Source organism: Amblyomma americanum, chromosome 1 (genome assembly GCF_052857255.1).
Source record: "Amblyomma americanum isolate KBUSLIRL-KWMA chromosome 1, ASM5285725v1, whole genome shotgun sequence".
In the NCBI taxonomy this organism is placed as follows: Eukaryota; Metazoa; Arthropoda; class Arachnida; order Ixodida; family Ixodidae; genus Amblyomma; species Amblyomma americanum.
The window spans coordinates 385,607,831-385,634,230 of NC_135497.1; the positions used below are offsets into that span (position 1 = coordinate 385,607,831).

Here is a 26,400-nt window from a genome sequence, read left to right on the forward strand (position 1 = left end):
GTAAGAAAAAACATGAGGTAGCGAGCGAGAGAACAAACGAACGAACAAGCGAAAGAGCACACGAACGAACGAACGAACGAAAGAACGAGCGAGCGTGCGAACGAAAGAATGAACGAGCGAGCGAGCGAGCAAACGAACGACCTAACAAAAGAACGAACGAACGAATGCACGAACGAATGACGTGCTAGAGAGCGAACGAGCGAGCCAGGAATCGAACGAACGACTGAACGAGCGAACGTACGACCAAACGAACAAACAAACGAACGAACAAACGAATGAGCGAGCAAACTAACGAACAAACGAACGAGCGAGCGAGCGAAAGAATGAACCAGCGAGCTAACGAGCGAACGAACGTACGAACGAGTTAGTGAGCTAGGGAACGAGCGAGCGAACGAGTGAACGAACGAACTAAAAAACGAACGAACGAGCGAGCGAATGGACCAAGGAACGATCGAGGGAGCGAGCGAACGAACTAACGAACGAATGAACGGTGGAGTGAGAGAGCGAATGAACGAGCGAGCGAGTGAACGAACGATCGAATGAATGAGCGAGAGAGTGGGGGATCGAGTGAACGAGCGAGCGAACGAACGAACAAACGAGCGAAGGAGGGAGGGTACGAACGAGCGAACAAACGAACGAGCGAGCAAGAGAGCGAACGAACGAACGTAGTTAAGAACAAATGAGCGAGCCAGCGAACGAACGAACGAAATAACGATTGAGCGACCGAACCAATGAACGAACGAACTTCGAAGCGAACGAGCTAACAAACTAACGAACAAAAGAACGAACGAGCGAGAGAGCGAGCGAACGACCGAAAGACCGAACGAACGAGCGAGCGAGTGAACAAGGGAACGAATGTGCGAACGAAAGAGCGAGCGAATGAGCGACTGAGCGAACGAGCGAACGAACGAACGAACGACCAAACAAACGAACGAAAGAACGAGCGAGCGAACGAACAACCGAGCGAAGGAGCGAAAAAACTAACGATCGAACGAACGAGCGAGGGAACGAGCGAGCGAACGAATGAACGATCGAGCGAACGAACTAGCAAGCGAGCGAGCGAGCGAACGAACGAGCGAACGAACAAACGAATCAGTTAGAGAGCGAGGGTACGAAAGAGCGAACGAGCGAACGAACTAACAGACGACCAACCGGACGAGCGAGCGAACAAAGGAACGAACAAACGAGCGAGCAAACGGACCAAGGAACGAGCTAGGGAGCGAGCGAACGAACTAACGATCAAACGAGCGAGCGTGCGGACGAACGAACAAACCAACGAACGAACGAGTGAACGAGCGAGCGAGCGAGGAAGAGAATGAACGAACCAAAGAACGAAGGACCGAATGATCCAACGAACGAACGAAAGAGCGAGGGAGCGAGCGAACTAACAAACGAACGAACGAGCGAGCGTGCGAGCAAACGACCTAAAGAACCAACGAACAAACGAACGAGCGAGCGAGAGAGCGAATGAACGAGCGAACGAACGAACAAACAAACCAACGAACGAACGAGAGAACGAGCGAGCGAACGAGGAAGCGAATGAACGAGCCAAAGAACGAACGACCGAACGATCCATTGAACGAACGAAAGAGCGAGGGAGAGAGCGAACCAACAAACGATCGAACGAGCGAGAGAGCAAGCGAGAGAGTGAGCGAACGAACTAACGAACGAACGAACAAGCGAGCGAGCGAAAGAACGAGGGAACGAACGAACGATCGAACGAAAGAAAGAACGAACGATGGAGCGAGCGAGGGAGCGAGCAAACAAACGAATGAACGATCGAGCGAACAAGCCAACGAACGAAAGAATGAACGAAATAACGAGTGAACGAATAAACGAACGAGCGAACGAGAGAGCGAGAGTACGAATGAACGAACCAAGGAACGAGAGAGCGAAAGATCGAACGAACAAACAAGCGAGCGAAGGAGCGTACGAACGAACGAACGAACGAGCGAGCGAGAGAGCGAACGAACGAACGTACGAATGAACAAATGAGCGAGCGAGCGAGCGAGAGTACGAACAAACAAGCGAACAAGCGAACGAGCACTCGCACGAACGAGCGAACGAGCGAGGTAGCGAGCGAACGAGGGAGCGAGAAAGCGAACGAGGAAACGAACGAACGACCGACCGACCGAACGAACGAACATAAGAAAGAAAGAACGAGCGAGCGAACGTACCAACCAAAAAACGAAGGAGCGAACGAACTAACGAACGAACGAGCGAGCAAGTGAGCGAGAGAACGAGCGAGCGAACGAATGAACGAGCGAACGAAAGAACTAACGAACGAGCGAACGAGCGAAAGAACGAGCAAACAAACGAACAATCGAGGGAGCGAGGGAACGACCTAACGAACGAACGAGCGAGCGAACGAGCGATGAAGCGAACGAATGAGGGAATGAGCGACGACCAACGGAACGAACAAACAAACGTTAACGAACGAGCGAGAGAACGGATCAAGTAACGGGCGAACGTGCGAGCGAGCGATCGAACTAACGAACGGACGAACGAACGATCGAGCGAACGAATGAACGTCCGAACGAACGAACGAATCAGCGAGCGAACGAACGTTTAAACAACCGAGCGAAGGAGCGTACGCATGTACTAACGAACGAACGAGCGAGCGAGAGAGAGAGCGAACGAATGAGCTAACGAACGAACGTACGACCGAACAAATGAGCGAGCGAGCGAGAGAGAACGAACGAACGAACCAGCGAGCGAGCAAACGAGCAAGCGAACGAACGAACAAGCGAACGAGCCGACGAAAGAACGAACGAACTAAAGAACGAATAATTTACGCGGTCGGGTTCGACTACTGATCCAGAGTTCCCGGGTTCGAACCCGACTGCGGCGGCTGCGCTTTTATGGAGGAAAAACGCTAAGGCGCCCGTGCGCAGTGCGATGTCAGTGCACGTTAAATATTCCCAGGTGGTCGAAATTATTCCAGAACCCTCCACTACGGCACCTCCTTCTTCCTTTCTTCTTTCACTCCCTCTCTTTTCCCTCCCCTTACGGCGCGGTTCAGGTGTCCAACGATATATGAGACAGATACTGCGCCATTTCCTTTCCCCCAAAACAAATTATTATTAACTAAAGAACAAGCGAACGAACGAACGAGCGAGCGAACGAGCGAACGAGCGAACGGACGACCTAACAAACGAACGAAAGAACGAACGAATGAGCGAGCTAGAGAGCGAACGAGCAAGCGAACGAGGAAGCGAACGAACGAACCAATGACCGAACGAACGAACGAACAAAAAGAACGAGCGAGCGAACGAAGCAACAATTGTTGAGTGAAGGAACTTACGAACGAACGAACGAACGAACGAAAGAGCGAGCGAACGAAAAATCGAGTGAGCGAGGGAACGACCTAACGAAAGAACGAGCGAGCGAGGAAGCGAACGAACGAGCGAATGAGCGAAAGAGCGAAAGAACGAACGAACGACCGACGGAACGAACAAACGTTAACGAACGAGCGAACGAACGAACCAAAGAACGAGCGAGTGAGCGGGCGATCGAACTAACGAACCAAAGAACGAGCAGTCGAGCGAACGAATGAACGACCGAACGAGCGAACGATTGAAAGAGCGACCAAGGGAGCGAGAGAGAGAACGAACGAAAGAGGGAGCAAGCGAACGTGCGAACGAACGAACGGACAAGCGAGCGAGTGAAAGAACGAACGAATGAGCCAGCGAAGAGTGAAAGAACGAAGGAACGAACAAACGATCGAGCGTGCGAGAGAGCGAACGAACGAACGAACAAACGAGCGAAAGAACGAACGAGCGAGCGACCAAAAGAGCGAGCGAACGAAGGAACGAACCAACGATAGAGCACAGGAACGAACGAACGAAAGAGCGAGCGAGCGAACGAACGAATGAGCGAGCGAGCGAGCAAGCGAGCGAGCGAGAGAACGAACGAACGAGCGAACGAACGAACGAGCGAACGAATCAGCGAGCGAGCGAACGAAAGAACGAGGGAACGAAGGAGCAAGCGAGCGGAAGAATGAACGAAGGAACAAACGAACGAGCGAAAGAACGAGCGAACAAACGAAAGAATGAACGAAGGAACGATCGAACGATGGAACGAAAGAACGAACGAGCGAACCAGCAAACGAACAAACAACCGTGCGAGCGAGTGAGCGAAGGAAGGAACGAGCGAGCGAGAGAGGGAACGAACGAATGAGGGAGCGAACGAACAAACAATCGAGCGAAGGAGCGTACGAATGTACTAACGAGCGTGCGAACGAACGAGCGAGCGAGCGATCGAGAGAGCGAACGAACGAACGGACGAACGAACAAATGAGCGAGCGAGAGAACGAATGAACGAACGAGCGAGAAAACGAGCGAGCGAACGAACCAACAAGCGAACGAGCCTACGAAAGAACGAGCGAGTGTGCGAACGAACAAGCGAACGAAAGAGCGAGCGGACGAGCCAACGAACGAACGAACGAAAGAAAGATTGAGCGAGCAAACGAACCAATAAACGAACGAGCGAACAATCTAACGAACGAACGAACGAGCGAGCAAGCGAACGAGCGAGCGAACGAGAAAGCGAACGAGAAAGCGAACGAACGAGCCAACGAACGAAAGAACAAGAGAGCGAGTGAACGAACGAACGAGCGAACGAACGAACGAATGAGCAAGCGAGGGAGCGAACGAAAGATCGAGCGTACGAGTGAGCCAATGACCTAACGAACGAACGAACGAACGAACTAGCGAGCGAGCGAGCAAACGACCGAGCGAACGAGCGAGCTAGGAAGCGAACGAACGAGGAAGCGAGGAAGCGAACGAGGAAGCGAACGAACCAGGAAGCGAACGAATGAGGAGCGAGCGAGAAAGCGAGTGAACAAGAGAATGAACAAACGAACGACCAACCAAACGAACGAACGAACGACAGAACGAGCGAGCGAACGAGACAACAAACGAACAAACAAGCGAGCGAACAAACTAACGAATGAACGTACGAGTGAGCGAGTTAGCGAGAGAGCGATCGAATGAACGAGCGAACGAACTAACAAACGAGCGAGCGAGAGAACGAACGTGCGACCGAACAAACGAACGATTTAGTGAGCGAGGGAACAAACACCCGAACAAGCGAACGAACGAACGGACGACCGACCGAACTAACGAACGAACAAACAAACGAACGAACGAGCGAGCGATCGGACCATGGAACGTGCGAGCGAACAAACCAACTAACGAACGAACGAGCGAGCGAGCGAGCTAACGAACTAACGAACGAACGAAAAAGCGAGCGAGCGAACGAGCAAACGAACGAACTAACGAAATAGCAAGCGAGCGAGCGAGAGAACGAACGAGCGAGCGAACGAATGAACGAAAGAACGAATCAGCGAGCGAGCGAACGAAAGAACGAGAGAACGATTGAACGAAGGAGCGAATGAACGAACGATGAAGTGAGCAAGAGAGCGACGGAACAAACGAACGAGCGAAAGAACGAGCGAACAAACGAAAGAATGAACGAAAGTACGATCGAACGATGGAACGAAAGAGCGAACGAGCGAATCAGCAAATGAACGAACAACCGTGCGAGCGAGTGAGCGAAGGAACGAACGAGCGAGCGAGCCAGCGAACGAACGAACGAATGAGCGAGCGAGGGAACGAACAAACAATCGAGAGAAGTAGCGTACGAATGTACTAACGAACGAACGAGCGAGCAAGCGAGAGAGCGAACGAATGAGCGAACGAACGAACGTACGAACGAACAAATGAGCGAGCGATCGAGAGAACGAACGAACGAGCAAGCGAGAGAGCGAATGAACGAGCGATCGTACGAACGAACAAATGAGCGAGCGAGCGATAGAACGAACGAACGAACGAACGAGCGAGCGATCAAACGAGCGAGCGAACGAACGAACAAGCGAACGAGATTACGAAAGAACGAACGAACGAAAGAACGAGCGAGTGTGCAAACGAGTGAACAAACAAGCGAATGAATGAGCGAGCGAGCGAGCGAGCCAACGAACGACCTAACGAACGAACGAACGAACGAACGAAAGAAAGAAAGAACGAGCGAGCAAACGAACCAATAAACGAATGAGCGAACGATCTAACGAACGAACGAAGGAACGAGCGAGCGAACAAATGAACGAACGAAGGAACTAACCAACGAGCGAGCGAGCGAACGAACGAATGAAAGAACAAACGAACAATCGAGTGAGCGAGTGAACGACCTAACGAACGAACGAGCGGGCTAACGAGCGAACGACCGAGGAAGCGAACGAACGAGTGAACGACCGACGGAACGAACAAAAAACGTTAACGAACGAGTGAGCGAACGAATCAAGAAAGAAACGAGCGAGCGAACGAACAAATGAACGAGCGAGCGAACGAACAAATGAACGACCGAACCAACGAAAGATTGAAAGAGCGACCGAGGGAGCAAATGAACGAGCGAGCTTAGGGAGCTAACGAACGAAAAAGCGAGCAAGTGAACGAGCGAACAAACGAGCGAACGAAGTAAAGAACAAGCGAGCGAGCGATCGAAAGATCGAGCGAACGAGCGAGCCAACTACCTAAGGAACGAACGAACGAACTAGCGATCCAATGAGCAAACATCCGAGCGAACGAGCGAGCTAGGAAGCGAGCGAACGGGGAAGCGAGGAAGCGAACGAAGAAGTGAACGAACCATGAAGCGAACGAATGAGGAGCGAGCGAGAAAGCGAGTGAATGAGATAACGAACGAACGAACGACCGACAAAACGAACGAACGAACGAACGACAGAACGAGCGAGCGAAGAAACTAATTTACGTACGAGTGAGCGAGTTAGCGAGAGAGCGAACGAATGAACGAGCGAACGAACTAACAAACGAGCGAGCGAGAGAACGAACGTGCGACCGAACAAACGAACGAGTTAGTGAGCGAGGGAACGAACAAGCGAACGAGCGAACGAACGAACGGACGACCGACCAAACTAACGAACGAACAAACGAACGAACGAACGAGCGAGCGATCAACCATGGAACGAGCGAGCGAACGAACGAACTAACGAACAAACAAGCGCGCGAGCGAACGAGCGAACGAACGAACTAACGAAAAAACAAGCGCGCGAGCGAACGAGCGAACGAACGAACGAGCGAGCGAGCGAACGAAAGAACGCAGGAACGATCGAACGAACGAGCGAGTGGACGAATGAACGAAGGAACGAACAAACGAGCGAACGAGCGAACGAATGAACGAGAGAACGAACGAACGAAAGAATGAACGAAAGAACGTGAGAATGATGGAACGAAAGAGCGAACGAGCGAACTAGCAAACGAACGAACGACCGTGCGAGCGAATGAGCGAAGCAACGAAGGAGCGAGCGAGCGAGCGAAGAAACGAACGAACGAATGAGCGAGCGAACGAACGAACAAGCGAGCGAACGAGCGTACGAACAAACGAACAAACAAGCAAGCGAACGAACAAATGAGCCAGCGAGCGAGCGAGCGAGAGAACGAACGAACGAGCGAGCGAGAAAACGAGCGAGCGAAGGAACGAACAAGCGAACGACCCTACGAAAGAACGAACGAAAGAACGAGCGAGCGTGCAAACGAACGAATGAACGAACGACAGAACGAACGAATGAGAGAGCGAGCGAACGAACGAGCGAGCGAGGAAGCGAACGAGGAAACGAAGGAACGAACGAACGACCGAACAAACGAACGAAAGAAAGAACGAGCGAGCGAATGAACTAATAAAAAAACGAGCGAACAAACTAACGAACGAACGAGCGAGCTAGCGAGCGAGCGAATGAACGAGCGAATGAGCGAACGAACGACCGACGGAACGAACAAACAAACGTTAACGAACAAGCGAGTGAACGGATCAAGGAACTAGCGAGCGAGCAAGCGATCGACCTAACGAACGAACGAACAAGCGAGCGATCAAATGAATGACCGAATGAACGAACGATTGAAAGAGCCACAGAGAGAGCGATTGAACGAGCGAGTGAGCGAACGAACGAAAGAGCGAGCAAGCGAAGGAGCGATAGAACTAGGGAGCGAACGAACGAGCTAACGAGCGAACGAACGAAAGAACAACCGAGCTAGTGAACGAACGACCGAGCGAACGAATGAGCAAGCGAGCGAGTTAAAGAACGAAGGAACGAACGAAAGAACGAATGAAAGAACGAGCGAGCGAGCGAGCCAGCAAACGAACGGATGAGCGAGCGAATGAGTGAAGGAACGATCGAGCGAGTGACCGAACAAATGAACGAACGAACCAACGAGCGAGCGAGCGAGTGAACGAAGGAACGAACGAGAGAGCTAAAGAACGAACGATCGAGCGAGCGAGCGAGCGAGCGAGCGAGTGAGCGATCGAGTGAACCAGTGAGCGAACAAACGAAAAAACGAGTGAACGAGGGTACGAACGAACGAGCGAGCGAGAGCGAACGAACAAACAAGCGAACGAACGAACGTACGAAAGAACAAATGAGCGAGCCAGCGAGCGAACGAACTACCGAACGAACGAACGAAAGAACGATTGAGTGAACGAACCAATGAATGAATGAACGAGCGAACGAACGAACAAAAGAACGAACGAGCGAGCGAATTAACGAATGAACGAGCGTACGAACAAACTACCTAACGAACGAGCGAGCGAGCGAAAGACCAAACGAGCGAGCGAGTGAACGAGCGAACGAAAGCACAAACGAACGAACGACTGAACGAGCGGGCGATTGAACGATCGAACGAGCGAGCGCGCGAGCGACCGAGCAATCTAAAGAACGAAAGAACGAGCGAGCGAATGTGGGAACGAGCGAACCAACGAACGAACGAGCGAGCGAGCGAACGAACGATCGAACGAGCGTGAGAAGGAATGAGTGAACGAACGAACGAACGAGCGAACGAGCGAGCGAAAGAAGGAGTGAACGAACGAGCGAGCGAACAAACGAGCAAACGAGCAAACGAGCGAACGAGCGAACGAGTGAACGAACCAACGAACAAATGAACGAACGAGCGAGCGAACGAAAGAATAAGCGAAACAACGAGCGAGCGAACGAACGAACGAGCGAGCTAGGAAACGAGCGAGCGTGCTACCGAGGGAGCGAACGAACGAGCGAACGAACGAATGAATGAACGAACGAGCGAGCGAGTGAGCCAGGGAACGACCAAACGAACGAAGGAACGAGACAGCGAACAAGCGAGCGATCGAGGAAGCTTACGACCGAGCGAAAGAGCAAACGAGCGAACTAGCGATTGAACGAACGAAGGAACGAACGAACCAGCGAACGAACGGACCAACGATAGAGCGAACGAGCGAAGGAGCGAGCGAGCGAGCGAGTGAAGGAGCGAACAAAAGAGCGAGCGAGCGTGCGAACGAGCGAAAGAACGAACGAATGAACCATTGAGCGAGCGAGCGAGTGAACGAACCAGCGAACGAACAAGCGAGCGAACGAACGAACGAAAGAACAACGAACGAAAGAGGGAGCGAGCGCACAAACGAGCTACCGAGGGAATGAACGAATGAACGAGCGAACAAGCGAACGAACGAACCAACCAATGAGCGAACGAGCGAGCGAGCGAAGGAACGAACGAACGAACGAGAGAGCGAACGAACGAAAGAACGAACGAATGAGCGAGCGAACGAAAGAAAGAAAGAATGAATGAGCTAACGAGCGAACCAACAAACGAAAGAACGAGCGAGCAAGCAAATGAGCGAAGAAAGTAACGAGCGAGCGAGCGAACAAACGAACGAAGGAACGAGGGAGCGAAAGAACGAACGAACGAATAAGCGAGCGTGCGAGTGAGCTAACGAGCGAACGAACGAAGAAACGAGCGAAGGAGCATACGAATGAACGAACGAACGAACCAACGAACGAGCAAGCGAGAGAGCGACCGAACGAAAACACAAACGAACGAACTAACGAACGGGCAGGCGACCGAGCTAACGAACTAACGAACGAACAAGGGGGCGAGCGAAAGAGCGAACTAACGAACGAGCAAGCGAGCGAACGAACGAACGAACGAACGAGCGAATGAACGAACGAACGAATGAGCGAGCGAGTGAACGAAAGAACGAGGGAACGATTGAACGAACGAGCGAGCGAGCGGACGAATGAACGAAGGAATGAACGAACGAGCGAATGAACGAACGAACGACGAAGCGAGCAAGGGATAGAGCGAACGAACGAGCGAACGAACGAGCGAACGAACGAAAGAATGAACGAAAGAACGAGTGAACGATGGAACGAAAGAGCGAACGAGCGAACCAGCAAACGAACAAACAACCATGCGAGCGAATGAGCGAAGGAACGAGCGAGCGAGCGAACGAACGAACAAACGAACAATCGAGTGAGCGAGGGAACGACCTAAAGAACGAGCGAGCGAGCGAGGAAGCGAACGAACGACGAACGACCGACGGAACGAACAAACAAACAATAACGAACGAGCGAGCGAACGGATCAAGGAACGAGCGAGCGAGCTAGCGATCGAACTAACGACCGAACGAACGAGCGAGCGAACAAATGAACGACCGAACGAACGAACGATTGGAAGAGCGACCGAGGTAGAGAACGAACGAGCGAGGGAGCGAGCGACCGAACGAAAGAGCGAGCTAGCGCACGAGCGAACGAACGAGCAAGCGAACGAACGAGTGAATCAGCGAACGAACGAAAGAACAAGCGAGCGAGTGAACGAACGAACGAGCGAACAAACGAACGAATGAGCGAGCGAGCGAGTGAAAGAACGAACGAACGAATGAACAAAAGAACGAGCGAATGAACGAACGAACGATGGAGCGAGCGAGCGAACGAACGAAAGAACGAGAGAGCGAAAGAAATATCAAGCGAGCGAGCGAGCCAACGTCCTAACAAACGAATGAACGAACGAACTAGCGACCGAACGAGCACACGACCGAGCGAACGAGCGAGCTAGGAAGCGAACGAACGAGAAAGCGAGGAAGTGATGAAGCGAACGAAGAAGCGAACGAGCAGGGAAGCGCACGAATGAGGAGCGAGCGGGGAAGCGAGTGAACGAGAGAACGAGCGAACGACCAAACGAACGAAAGAACGAGCGAGCGAACGAGAAAACAAACGAACCTACGAGCGAGCGAGGGAGCGAGAGAGCGAACGAATGAACCAGCAAACGAACGAACTAACAAATGAGCGAGCGAGCGAAAGAATGTGCGAACGAACAAACTAAACGAGTTAGTGAGAGAGGGAAGGAACAATCGAACGAGCGACTGAGCGAACGGACGACCGACTGAACGAACGAACGAACGAACGAACGAACGAATGAACGAACTAACAAACGAACGAGCGAGCGATCGGACCATGGAACGAGCGAGCGAGCGAACTAACGAACGAATGAACGAGCGAGCGAGCGAGCGAACGAGCGAACGAGCGAACGAATGAGTGAACGAGTGGACGAGCGAGGAAGCGAATGAACGAGCCAAGGTACGAATGACCGAAAGAACCAACGAACGAACGAAAGAGCGAGCGAGAGAACTAATGAATGAACGAACGAGCGAGCGAGAGAGCAAACGACCTAAAGAACGAAAGAATGAGCGAACGACCCAGTGAGCGAGGAAGCGAACGAACGAACAAGCGAGCGAGGGAACGAACCAACGAACGAACAAGCGAGCGAGAGAGCGAAGGAGCTAACGAACGAGCGAACGAACGAACAAACGAATGAGCGAGCGAGCGAACGAAAGAACGAGGGAACGATCAAACGAACGAGTGAGCAAGCGGACTAATGAAAGAAGGAACGAACGAACGAACGAAAGAATAAAGGAAAGAACGAGCGAACGATCGAATGAAAGCGCGAACGAGCGAACAAGCAAAGGAACGAAAGACCGTGCGAGCGAATGAGCGAAGGAACGAACGAGCGAGCGAGCGAACAAACGAACGAACGAATGAGTGAGCGAACGAACGAACAAGATAGCGAAGGAGCGTCCGAACAAAAGAATGAGCGAGCGAACGAGCGAGAGAACAAACGAAAGAGCGAACGAACGAACGTACGAACGAACAAAAGAGCGAGCGAGAGAACGAAAGAAAAAGCGAACAAGCCTACGAACGAATGAGCGAACGAACGAGAGAACGAGCGAGCGTGCGAACGAACGAACGAACGAATGAGCGAACGAACGAACGAACGAACGAAAGAACGAACGAGTGAGCTAGCGAGCGAGGAAGCGAACGAGGAAACGAACGAACGACCGACCGAACGAACGAACGAACGAAAGAAAGAACGAGCGAGCTAACGAGCGAACTAGCGAAGGAACGAACGACCGACGGAACGAACAAACTTTAACGACCGAGCGAGCGAACGGATCAAGGAACGAGCGAGCGAGCGAGTGATCAAACTAACGAACGAACAAACGAGCGAGCGAACAAATGAACGACCGAACGAATGACCGATTGAAAGAGCGACCGAGGGAGCGAACAAAACGAGCGAGCGAGCGAACGAACAAAAGAGCGAGCACGCGAAGGAGCGAACGAACGAGGAAGCGATCGAACGAACTAACGAGCGAGTGAACGAACGAACGAGCGAACGAATGAGCGAGCGAGCGACTGAAAGAACGAAGGAACGACGGAACAAAAGAACGAACGAACGGTGGAGCGAGCGAGAGAGCGAGCGATCAAACGAGCGAACGACCGTAAGAACGAACGAAAGAACGAGCGAACGATTGAACGAACGAGCGAGCGAGCGAACCAGCAAACGAACGAACTAACTAACGAGCGAGCGAGCGAGTGAACGAACGAACGAGAGAGCGAAAGAACGAACGAACGATTGAGCGAGCGAGCGAGTGAGCGATCGAGTGAACGAGCGAGCGAACGAACGAACAAACGAGTGAAGGAGGGTACGAACGAACGAATGAACAAACGAACGAGCGAGCGAGAGAGCGAAATAACACACAAGCGAACGAACGAACGTAAGAAAGAACAAATGAGCGAACCAGCGAACGAACGACTGACCGACCGAACGAACTTACGAACGAAAGAAATATTGAGCAAACGAGCCAATGAACGAACGAACGAGCGAGCAAATGAGCGAACGAACTAACGAACAAAATAACGAACGAGCGAGCGAATTAACGGATGAACGAGCGAACTAACGAACGAACGAGTGAGCGAGCGAAGGACAGAAAGACCGAACGAACGAGCGAGCGATCGAACGAGCGAACCAATGAGCGAACGAAATAGCGAGCGATTGAGCGACTGAGCGAACGAGCGAGCGAACGAAAGAACGAGAGAGCGAGCGAGCGAACGAACGAAATAACGAAAGATCGAGCGAGCGAACGAATGAACGAGCGAACGAACCAGCGAATGAACGAACAAGCGATCGACCGAACGAACGAGCCAGCGAGCGAGCGAACGAACGAAAGAACAAACAAACGAACGAACGAACCGATCGAACGAACGACAGAGCGGACGAACGAATTAACGAAAGAGCGAGCGAAAGAACAAACGAACGAACGAGCGAGCGAACGAACCAGCAAACGATCAAGCGTGCGACCGAACGAGCGAGCGAATGAAAGAACGAGCCGACAAAACAAGGGAGCGAGCGAAGGAACGAACAAACAAACGAACGAACTTACGAACGAGCAAGCGAGCGAACGGACGGACGAGCAATCGAACGAACGAAAGAAAGATCGTGCGAACGAACGAACGAACGAATGAGCGGACGAACGAATGAACGGACGAGCGAGTGACCGATCGAACGAACTAACGAACGAACGAACGAAGGAGCGAGCGAAAGAAAGAACGAGCGAGCGAACAACCGAACGAACGAACTTACGAACGAGCGAGCGAGCGAAAGAATGAAGGAACGAACGAACGAGCGAACGAAAGAACGAGCGAGCGAACGAATGAGCCAGCGAGCGAGCGATCGGATGAACGAACGAACGAACGAACGCGAGAGAGAATGAACGAACGAACGAATGAATTAGCGAGCGAGCGAACGAGCAAACCAGCACACGAAGGAACGAGCGAACAAATTATCGAAAGAACGAACGAACAACCGAGCGAGCGAGCAAGTCAACGAACGGACGAACGAACGAACGAGCGAGCGACCAAGCGAACGAACTAGCGAGTGGGCGAGCGAGCGAACAAACGAACTAACGAGCGAGCGAGCGAACGAACGAAAGAACGAAAAAGCGAGCGAGCGAGGAAGAGTTAGGGAGCGAACAAACGAACGAACGAGCCGACTGAACGAACGAGTGAACGAACTAATGAACGAACGAACGAACGAGCGAGCGAGCGAATGAACGAGCGAACGAACAAGCGAGCGAACCAAGAACGAACGAGCGAGCGAGCGAAGGAACGAACGAGCAAGCGCGCGAGCGAACGAACGAATCAGCCAGCGTACGAACGAACGAGCGAGCGAGCGATCGAACGAGCGAGCGGCCGAGTGAACGAACAAACGAACGAACAAGCGAGCGAGCGAGAGAGCGATCGAACGAACGAGCGAGCGAAAGAAGGAATGAACTAACGAGCGACCGAGCGAGCAAACGAAGGAACGAACTAACGAGCAAGCCAGCGAACGAACGAACGAGCAAGCGAGCTAGCGCAATACCGAAGGAACGAGAGAGCGAGCGAGCGAACAAACGAATGAAAGAACGACAGAAAGAACGAGCTAGAGAACGAGTGAACAAAGAAATGAACGAGCGAGCGAACGAACAAGCGAACGAAATAACAAACGAATGAACGAGCGAGCAAAAGAATGAGCGGACGAACGAGCGAACGAACGAGCGAACGAAAGGACGAAGGAACGAATGAGTGAGCGAGCGAACGAACGAAAGAACGAGCGAACGAGAGTACGAGCGGGCGAAGGTGCGAACAAGGCAACCAACGAACGAACGAGCGAGCGAGCGAACGAACCACCGAACGAACAAACGAACGAACGAGCGAGGGAACGAACGAACGAACGAGCGAGAGAGCGTGCGAGCGAGCAAACGAACGAACGAGCGAACTAACGAAAGAACTAGCATGCAAACGAAGGAACGATTGAGCGAACGAACGAACGAACGAGCGAGCGAACGAACGAACGAGCAAGTGAACAAACGAACGAACAAGCAAGCTATCGAAAGAACTATTGAACGAGCGAGCGAGCGAACGAACAAACGAGGGAACGAGCGAACGAAGTAAGGAACGAACGAACGCCCTGCTCCACAGAAGAACAGCAGCTATTCGCGGTGGTGTCTCAATCAAAAGCAGCCAGGGACACTAAGCACACTGCGCTGCTCGAAAAAAACCGGGTGTAGGCGGGGCTACGTCGAGCACCCAAGGGATTCGGGAAATGCCCGAGTTTGGCGGCCGCACACTATTCGCTAGTAACCTCAACTTCAGGGGGCGCTGCGAAGTCTGGCAATATTGGCAATTTTCAATATCTGATAGGTGGCTGAAATCAAGAGGAGAGTGAATATTTGTAAGTCATGGCTAGGTGGCTTGAGCCACCGCCCGATTTAAAGGGGTAACCCGCATCCATCCATCCATCCATCCATCCATCCATCCATCCATCCATCCATCCATCCATCCATCCATCCCCCACATCCATCCATCCATCCATCCATCCATCCATCCATCCATCCATCCATCCATCCATCCATCCATCCATCCATCCATCCATCCATATGGCATAAGTTGAGGTCTACGCATAGCTCGCCCCTTATGAATGAATGGTCGTTGCTGGCTTGTACCGAAATTTTCGCTGCTTTGTGGGGGGCTAATCGAGTCATTAACGCTAAGCACTTAATTTTGACGCACTCTGAGGGCACCAGATACTATCAGACCGATTTTGCGGCTAAGGCGTGACTGTCAATACTCGCAAAATCGCGCTAACAGGCGACCGTGTTTGCGAAATCTGCTGTAGAAAAGGCGAAGTGTTCCTGTGGAGCCGGTGTCTGTGAAAAAGTAAACCTGTTGGCACCGAGTTTATCCACTACTACATGTAAGGACCTTGGCGTCTTTTCTATGATTTAGCGGGATGGCAACGCCGCGCTCGCCGGAGGTGACTCCTGTCGTTGCGCTTTTTATCTGCCGCGTTTGTTACAGCTAACGTCTTTTGCAGCAATCAAAAATGGACACGTCGAGTCGACGGATTGTTGTGTTTTCAGTGTAGAATGTGCAGCTATCTGTGTCGAGAAGGAGCAGGAAAATGAGACGGGATGTGAGAGTGGAACGCGATCGTACAAAGATAAATACGCTTTCGAAAAGATTCGCTCTTCTGCTTGCATTTAGGGCGTTCACTGCGAAATTTCTCCGAAGTAATGCGACAAAATGTTTGCCTGATCGATCGTCTCGGTTGCTTCTCTCGGTGGCGTGAGTTTGCCGGTGCTAACGCTAAATCCGAAATGGTAACTCTTCGTAGAAAGTTGAGAAAGCGCAGGTGGCGGGAGGAAGTCAAAGCCTAGATCGTGTACGTGTTGGCGTATGCCGCTACAACGGGTACGTTATAGGTGATACTTGCCAAAAGTCCGCGTGCTGCGCAGCCTTTCTGTTTCGTTTCTGTATTCATCACAGGTATCGGACACCATAAACTTGTCCCGAGCGAGGGCCTCGGTAGGAGTCGATTGCGCAGGCATTCTGCTCAGAATCCCAACAGTAAACAGGTGTTTAACTGCTACTCGAACGACATATGTCAAAATACATGCCAAGAGAAGCTTAGAGAAGCCGAATTCGATTGTATTCCTCTTCGGCTACTCGAACGACATATGTCAAAATACATGCCAAGAGAAGCTTAGAGAAGCCGAATTCGATTATATTCATCTTCGGCCAGGGGGACATAGCCTCTTGTTTTACTTTTCAGAAACTTCATACTTCAGAAACAATGTACACCAACCGCCGCTCCATTGGTTGCAGCTGCTTCACTGACTGCGGCCATCCCGCCGGATTACCTCTACCGGAATCCTGCGGATTGGGGCACCTCGGACGACTGGCCTATCTGCTTCACCTGCTCGCGTGTCCGCCACATTTCCCGCCACTGCCGCAGCCTTTGGTTTTCGCCACCTCAACTTGCCTGCAATTATGATCGTCGTATGGACTACGGACCTAGCTCAATGATCGTCGTGCCAACAACGGACCTCACTCTTATTGCGATCGTCGTGCCGACTACTGGGCCGCGCCAGATGTCTTCCCGTGCTGAGTTCTCACACACCCCCGACACCTCGACGCCACGCAGGTACAACCGCTCACCTTCACCTCTGGCCCACCACTCCCGCTCCCCGCCACTTCAACGCCCATCCACTCCGCCCTTACCTGGCTCTCATTCGGAACACTAACCAATGCAGCTCCCGGAGGTGATGCTGCATTGAAGACCCGGCCCGAAAATCCTCTCCCTCCCCCCTCCCCTCCCCCCGCTCCTCGCCGCAACCTTCTCGATATCTGTGTGGAAGGTGCACCAGTTACCACGCTGACACTGGCGCTCAAATTTCCGTCTTCAACTCCTCCTTTCGCTGTCGTCTGAAGAAGGTTGTGACACCCGCCGGTTCATCAGCCGTTCGTATGGCCGACGGCAGTGCTGCTGCCGTCGTTGGAATGTGCACTGCGCGTGTTCGCATTGCCGGTCGTACTACAGCCGTCCTGTCCACTGTGCTAGACCACTGCCCCCACGATGTGAGCCTAGGCATCGACTTTTTAACAACGCACGCGGCGGTAATTGATTGCTCCACTGAACTTGTTGGTTTGGACCTGCCGCACTGCTCTGAAGGCTCCGATTCTAAGCCGCTCGCTTACGGGCCGCTGAATTTACTACCCTGCCGCGCGATGCTGCAGTCTATGTTCCAATGTCCCGTACCGAGCCCCACTGCCCATACCATTCGGCGCGTCCAAGGGCTTCGGCAGTCGGCTCCTGGCGACCTGCGGCCCGGAAGCTTCGTGGACCAGGACTCATTCGGCCGTATCTTTCATCGTGGCGGCCACCACTCCCCCCCCCCCCCCTCCCATACCATTTCTGTTGTACCATCCTCTGAACCTATCACCATCGAGCGCAAATAAACGCATGGACGAAAGAATAAAGACAATCTTTCTTCTGTAAAGCGAGCTCTTGGACGGGTTGGGTACTTGTCCTAGGCACAGTATCAGCGCAAAAAAACAAAGAACTAGACACCGGGAGACACGTACAGACGCTGCACTCACAACTGATTTTTATTCCAAGCCATCAAGTGGAATATAGAGGCTGCGTCGCGCATGCGCGTTAAGAGAGAAAAAAAGAAGGCGTGCCATCACAACATCCTGAACATACATCTGAACATCTTGTCTTGTAGCAGAAAAAGAGTGCATGTTTCGAACTATACAACAGAGCTGACGTATCGCTAATACAATCACTGCCCCATTTCTTTACATTCAAAGCTTCTAATAGCTACCGTGCGGACTGGTCTTTACCTTTGCCTAGGACCATAGTACCTTCCAAATCCGGCGAACACTTGCAAGAACTGCAGTGCTCTACTAAGCGCACGTCCTCACTGTTCTGTAAATTTCGTTGGTGCTCCCTGAGTCGACCGTTCAGGCATCTGGCTGTTTGGCCTACATAGGTTTTCCCGCAAAACAGCGGTATCTCGCATACCACTCCTGTTTGGTAACGCACGCATGGCCTGGCAAGCTTTTCTCGCAACCTTTTTTTTGCGGATTCCTTGACGGAGATACGAAGGCATAGCGTGGATAGTTTTTCCGGTGCGGAAAAAACGAGTGGCAACCCAAACCTGCCCGCAACCTTCTTCAGGTTGTGCGAAACAAGCAGAGCCCTTTACACTACTGCGCTACTGTTAATAACAATTACATCCTTTTAGAAAGCATGAGAAGGGACTGACGTTCACTTGCGCGTTACAGAAGCAAAAGGCCCTTCAGTTTTTAGACTTACATATCAAGTTTGGTGAGCAACGTGTGTGTGGGGCATATGCTTCGTGTGTACAAGAACAGCTCCTACTGAATGATTCCGCTCATTCAAAGGTCGTAAAATGCAGAATTGTTAACCTCTGCCTGGAATCAGCCATCAGCACTGGAGAAATCGTGCGAACAGGAAATGAAAAGCAGCTTCAATAGTCAATTGCAAAGATTAGTAGCGCCTGGGTACCCTCTGTCGGTCGTGAAGGCGGTTGCCGAGACGCTCCTTATAAAAGTGAAGAAGCGCACGAAAAGCCTGAAGACGAGGAAAAACGACTTGAGCATGCGACCGGAAGTTGTCCCCTACCTGCATAAGATTTCGCACAACCTGAAGACGGTTGCGGGCAGGTTTGAGGCCAATCGTTTTTTCCGCTCCGGAAAAAACTGTCCAAGCTATACCCTCGTATCTCCGTCAAGGAATCCGCAAAAAAGGTTGCGAAAAAAAGCACGCCAGGTGATGCGTGCGTTGCGAAACAGGAGTGGTATGCGAGATACCGCTGCCTTGCGGGAAAGCCTATGTAGGCCAAACAGCCAGATGCCTGAACGATGGAATCAGGGAGCACAAACGAAATTTACAGAACAGTGAGGACGTGCGCTTTGTAGAGCACTGCAGTTCTTGCAAGTGTTCGCCGGATTTTGAAAGTACTATGGTGCCAGGCAATGCCCCGGATTACGGAACTCGCTCCGACCGCTCTACAATTGAGAGCGTTCTAAAATGCCCGCTCCTATTGGTCGCCGGCGCCATTTTTAAAAGTTACGTCACGGGAAGCTGCAACGGCGTTACGAACGAGAAAAAACAGATGACGTTGCACACCTAATTATGCCCGAGGTTTTAGACTGTTTTTTTGCGAGCACGAAGAGTCGGTCTAAAGAGTTTTAGAGGGAAAATGGCGGCTTCGTCGTCTGCTATTTACTGGCGGCGGAGGCGGCAACGTCAGCGCCAGCAACGATGAAGGACGGTGTACGAGGACGCGTATGACTTGCCGGACGAGCTGTTCCGTCGCTTATTTCGACTGGTTAAGGAGAAAGTGGAGTGGTTGTGCAGCGCACTTGCCGACAAACTGCGAGGCGTACGGACGAACGCTTTGTCGGTATGGCGGCAGGTGCTGTGCGCTTTACGTTTTTTTTGCCTCCGGGGGCTTTCAAGTGTGTGTCGGCAACGAGCAGACCGTCGACCTCTCACAACCGACGGTCAGCAAGTGCGTGCGGCGTGTGGCTGAAGGCATATGCAAAGTCGGCGCACAGAAGGTATGGGTGCGTTTCCCGGTGCACCCCGAGGAAAAGGCGGCAGCGAAGGCGACCTCCTTTCGCCGCGGCACCATCCCCGGCGTCGTCGGCTGCGTCGACGGTGCGCTGATTGCCATAAAAGCGCCGCGGGGAGACCCAGCAAACAGGGCAGCATTCTGGAGCCGCAAAGGATACTACGCGACGAACAACATGATCGTGAGTAGACTGGTTTTCTGGCCGCATGTGTTCGAAAGCCGCGACCTCGACAATGAAAGTTCACGACTGAGATTGTCTGCCTCTGTTCCTCGCAGATCTGCGACGCAAACATGAAGATCCTTGCGGTCGACCCTCGCTGCCCGGGGTCTTGTCATGATGCCTTTTCTTGGCGCTATTCATGGCTGCGTCGGAAGGTGGAGCGCGGGCTACTGAAGGATGGAGAGTTTCTTCTGTGTAAGCAGCCTATTGATCATCGGGCCACTTCGAGAGCACGTATTAAGCTACAGTACTGCGCAGTGGCTCATACCTGAATGAGGCGGATTATAACATGTATGACATGTAACAGTATGATGTATCGTATTTATTTTTGTGTGCACGCTGTTACCACCGGAGCAGATGCATTAGACATATTGATATAAAGTGAATCGTATTTCAAGCATAAACGCAAAGTCAAAACCGGTGTGCACATCGCTAGTGTTGTGTAGGATATCACAGTACATCATTAACCTAAAAGGCTGTGCTTGCGTTTGAAGGTACCCCTTAGTGATGAATCTTCTGCATGCCTATGAATTCTGGTTCAGCATTCTGGTTTTGAGCTGTTTGGTATGAATCATTTATTACATAGACAACAACACACTTCACTGCAAAATTTGGTCGTGCAGGAGACAGCGGATATCCACTGGAGCCGTGGCTGCTCACACTAGTATCAGGGCGTCCTGATGCTAACACTGCAGAAGGGCAGTACAACGCAGCACATGCCTCAATGCGATATGTTGTGGAACGCTGCATTGGCGTTCTGAAAATCCGCTTCCGGTGCCTTCAAAGGTACCGGACACTCCACTACGAGCCGGAACGGGCGGTGGTCATCATTGCAGCGTGTGCTGCATTGCACAACATCTGTCTAGAAGAAGCCCTGGCAGCAGACGAAGACGACAATACCGATGACCCCGACAACAATGGGCCACCTCTGCTTGCCGGGTACTTGGCGGGCACAAGATCCCGCATGACCTACTTGCGTGGTAGAGCAATGCGAGACGGTATCGTTGGCGTCTTTGTCACAACCAGTCCGCAGAGGCAAGCACACGTGCAGATGGTGCGGCGACAACAGCAGCGGAAACAGCAGCAGCAACAGCAGCTGCACCTGCAGTAAGCTCAACACCATCTGGCAGCTGTGGGCGCAATGACTCACCGTACCGACGTGGCGAGTTGTCGCAGCCACTCTTGCTACTGTCAGTGCCATTATCTTGTGTTAGTGCGTGAGCCCCTGTGTGATATGATGCCCTTGGCCACAGGTAGCCGCATTCCAGCATTTCTAAATTGCTTTTTCTTACGTGTGCTTTGAAAACCTCCAGTGGCAAGATATCAAGTGCACACACCAGTTGCGGCTTCACCAATAGTGTTCATCAGTATGCCTTTCAGTGCATCAGCAAGCTTGCCGCCCAACTACTGCACTTTCTCCTTCTCAAGTCGAAATACAACCCGAAAGAGCTCGTCCAACAAGCGAAATGCATCTTTGTCCACCGTCTATCGCCGTTGCTTACGTCGACCTGCCAATTTAGCCATACAGTTACTTGTGGTCAATACGTGTTTTATAAATGTGCACGAGGAAAAAGCGTAGTGTCGAGACTGCAAGGCACCAGTAAAGCGTTTGTTTTTGCGCCACATTTATCCATTGGTCACAATAACGTTTTTCACCACAGTCGTTCATACCAGTTTCTCAACTGTAAAACACAGCAGGGAAATAAAAGCATGCAGCATCAACAGTAATTCGCATATGCCTTGTCGAGTGCTGCGCAGAGATTGCACACGAACAGTTGTGTCTTACACTGTGGCCAAACGGGCGAGTTGGCTGTACATTTTTAAGGGCGAACAGTGCAAAAGACAGCCGGAAAGCAGAGGAAACACAGGACGAGCGATCGTCATATGTTTTCTTTGCTTTCCGTCTAAGTCTTACGCGCTGTTTGCCCTTAATAAAAAGCTTCATCTTGGCTGCAAGCTTGAATGCGAGTAATCACAGGTTTGGCATGTTGTGCATACTTGTAGGCCCATTGTAGCCGAGGTTTGCACTTTGCTGAAACACATTACATAACTGGTGGAATGCACAGAAAGTGCTACACAAGGCATTGCTCTTCGTAGATTTTAATTGAATAAAAAACCATGTTACGTGTACAAGACACACAAGTATCACAGACGATGATGACAACACGGCTGCGTATGAAGTTGTAAAGAGACCTGCCCACAAACGAGAGCCATTAACATTGTTGCATCATACTTTTAAAGGCGGAGCTAAAGCATCCCCCAAATATTTTTGCCTGCATTCAACACCAGTTCAGAAGTGACTTTAAACGAACGCTGGCAAGCCTCATTTTTCCTCGCGTCTCATCAGGATAGAACATTTTACAACCCACACAATGGACACTACGGAAAAGCAGTAAAAGTAATGCGAAAAAAAAGAATTCAGGAACATGCGAACAAACTTAACAGACACAAAATCGAAGTGTTCAAAATTTATACAGAATCCCTATATTATGGCGCCGCTCATAGCTACAGTCACTTGACAACACTTTTCCCCACATAATGCGCTTGCAAATGAAAGAAAACAAGCACTAGAAATTGCACCTTGTGCAGCTGCCACAGCTAAAGGCAAACAATTTAAAGAAATGAAAAATAAAAACAGTATATGAGGCTTCCACACTTGGCAGGGCTTAAAATGCATAACTGGAATAAAATAGAATGTGTGAAGCGTATGGGCCAGCAGAGCTTAAAAGAAATAAAAATGATGCTATAGCACATGGCAGAGGTGATCTTGAATAAATACAAAAACATAAACCTGACAGAAAAGCAAACAATTTAAACAAAAATAAACACACAAAACGGAAATTATAACATGCAAACTACAAATAGTTCATTGAGTCTGCACATGGCAGAGAAATAAATAATGTGCTTGAATAAATATAAACTTATGAAGCTGTTCTTTCATAAATATAAAAACACGCAAATAATGCAAATGAAAATGAACAATTCAAAGTGGTGCAGCTGGCTCAAGCTGCTTTTGTAGGATTAGCGTCAGTAGGTTCACGTTCAGGATGAGTAGCTCTTGCTACCCAATTGACGCCTGCACAGCATCTGCCACCTCCCGTAAGGCCTCCACGTAAATATACCTCCAATTACAAATTATTACTGACAACCAATATTGAGATCTCGCTTACGTTTTATGTAAAATGTCCGGTGCTGAGAAATTTTGGACAAAGTATGGTTGTAGATCTCTCGTGTCAGTTTCATAAACTCAGCTGCCCAACCACCTCCCACAAGAGGCGTCAAAACAGAAGTAGAGGTGCTCAAAAGAGAGCACTGATATTTATGCTTCAGGTGACAGCTTCGACTCTGCTAAGTGCCGTGTGAGAACCGAGTACATACCTCCAGCATGCTCTGATGAAAAGCAGCGTTTTGGCGGTTCCGGGCCTCAGTACGGTATGCCAAACGACGCGATTCGTACAGCGTCTGGCGCAGCACCTCATTGGCCCCATTGTGTCGCCGTCGCTTCCCAAGAAGGCTGGGCGTGGCACGCGGTGACGGCTGCAGTGGGAGCTCTGGTGTGTGCTGCTGTGAGTGCGGCGGCGAGGGCACCGTAGTAGCTGTCGTTAAAGAAAATGTGCTCATCACGTGGTGGAACAAACAAAACATTTGGTACAATGTGTTAGAGGACTTGACATAAATACACAGGACAGCAATCTTGGGCAGCATTGTTGTAGCATATTTCATGTGCACATTATCTAGACTGCTAGGAGATATCGCAGCCTCACTGCAAGAGAAATATACATGCTGCACTGCGTGGCAATGCCAGAGAGAGATAGTTTTGTGTATACTGCAGAATCACTGCAGTTTTTTAGCTACTGCTGCAAATGGTGCCAGAGAGTATAGTGCTATTACTTTCAAGCAGCTGCCAGAAAGGGTAGTATGGAGCTTGAATAATGGCAAGCCAACTCACGGTCTGTGGGGCTCAGTTTGTCTTGTCGACAACTTGCTGAGGCTCCCCGTTCATCTCCTCGGCTGTAACAGAGTAAAAGGTGCGGCTGATTGGTATTGGCAAACCATGAAACTAAAAGAGCACTAGCAAAAGAGAAGCAATCAATAATGCTCAACCACTTGTCTATGCATTCCTGCTCCTCCTCTGAGACTAAAATCAACCACAGATGGAATAAACAGTGCTAGTAAGGCGCAAGGCACAGACATGTTTTTAAACGGCCGACCCCTCCTTGTTGAGAATCGACGCAAGCTGGTTCCACAGATCGCGCTTTTCAACAGCTGTGTATGAGTTTGTTGGGTCGGCAGAAGCCCGAGCCAAGAGCGGATGGCCCTCCATAAAATCTATTATGATTCGCTCTTCCTCGCTTGGAATTATTCGTGTTGGCGCCATTTCGAGACTAGAATTCCCGCTTAGAGAATTGCAGCAGCGAACACAGCGGGGACAACAAACAGGCAATAGTTTCTGTTCCGCTTTTCGAAGGCAGAGAATAACAGGAAAAAACCTTTGCTCTGGGTTCGGGCTAGTATGTTTTTACATATTACATTTTACAGGAACATATGCGTGTGCTGCGCGGCAGCAACTTATAGCACAGCCAAGAACGAACGAAAACAAGCAAGATTGTTAGTGTGCGCCCAACCGCCTTCCTTGGTTCTTGCTCCTTCCCAAGTGAATTATTTGTGCCAGACGTTTATGAGGCAAAAAGTTGATTTTATCCAACAAACCGTACTTCGTGGACGTCTTGTATTTCCTAAAGCAAAAGAAACAGAGCCCAAATCATATGCCTGGCATATGGCATCTTTAAATCAATAACACAGGCTAACCTCAAGTTGTCTTCGTCGATTTTCGGGCCCGACGTTTCGTGCAGGTTCCTTTCTTAAGGCCTGTGTCCTTCACTGGCTTCGATAACTGTTATCCGCGCACTTTGGACAACCAAATAGAACCTTGATTTCAGACGACGCGTAAAAAAGCAGGAACTAGCCGTGGGATCAGCTGTTTTCTTGAAGGCCGCCATGTTGACTGTTTACATCTGCCAGCACACCCTCATGGCAACAAAAGTTACCCACGAAAGCAGTTATTTGCAAAAGTGAATGTTCTTCTTGTTTTGCTTCATGGCAGTGAAAGTGAAATACGATTTTATGAAAGAATAAAACAATGCTTATTTTATTCACTGCGTGTTCTTACAAAAAGTTAGCATATGGCCCCTTGCCGTGCAAATAGGCCTCTTTTCGTGCAGATAAACGCTTCCGGGGCGGCACCCTACTAGCCATTAGTTGATTCCGCGTTCTGTCACGCGTTGACGTCTCGCCTTGTCGTCATGCTGTCGTCATTTTGACGTCACGCTCTACAACTTTAGAGCGAGTTCTGTAATTCGGGCTCTGACTGCACGTGAGCTATTGGAAGCCTTCCAAATAAAGAAAAGGGGCACCTTTTGTATTAGCGACAAGTCAATTCCCTTGTATAGTTCGGAACGTGCACTTTTTCTGCTACAAGATAGCATGTATGTTCAGGATGTTGTGATGGCACGCCTTCTTTCTTTCTCTATTAACGCGCATGCGCGACGCAGCCTATATATTCCACTTGATGGCATGGAATAAGATCACTTGTGAGTGCAGCATCTGTGCGTGCCTCTCGGTGTCTAGTTCTTCTTTTGTGTGATTTTTTTTTTGCGCTGCTACTATGCCTTAAATTTTTCTTCTGTCGTCCATGTGTTTTTTGCGCTTCATATTTTCCTTGTCGGTGTGTTCTTCTATTCACGATCGAGACGATCACTCGGGAGCCCCAGGTACTTTCTCAAAGGCGACCAAGGTGGCAGTGGCGCGGGACGGAGAGCTCGCGCAAGTTCAGCAGTCATTAAAATCATCTCACTTCCATCGTTCATCTCGCCTCATTCTTCGGCTGGCCTTCAGGTAACAGTATCTGAAGGCACAAAGTAAGGTAGACAGGCGAAAGATAATTAGGCACACATTCCGCGGTAGCTATCCCATGAAAAACGCTTTCTTTTCAACTTTAAAAGGATGGTACCCTGGGAGCCTCGCGTTTAGTCCACGCAGGCGTGTGCGAGTGATCTGATTTTCTTCGAACCTTTACTACATGCAAAATATAAGCGAAACACTCG

At 50.8% G+C, this 26,400-nt stretch overlaps 1 long non-coding RNA gene across 1 annotated transcript in view; it reads right to left on the minus strand.

Annotated features, from left to right (window-relative positions):
- The window catches only part of LOC144101722 (uncharacterized), a 39,173-nt gene extending 14,682 nt beyond the window's left edge, over positions 1–24,491 (minus strand). The window contains exons 1-3 of the long non-coding RNA XR_013308047.1: positions 24,401–24,491; positions 24,246–24,307; positions 23,675–23,892 (exon numbers count right to left, since the gene is read on the minus strand). This is a non-coding gene — a long non-coding RNA (uncharacterized LOC144101722). The remainder of the gene's footprint in view (positions 1–23,674; positions 23,893–24,245; positions 24,308–24,400) is intronic.
- Between the last annotated feature and the right edge of the window lie 1,909 nt (positions 24,492–26,400).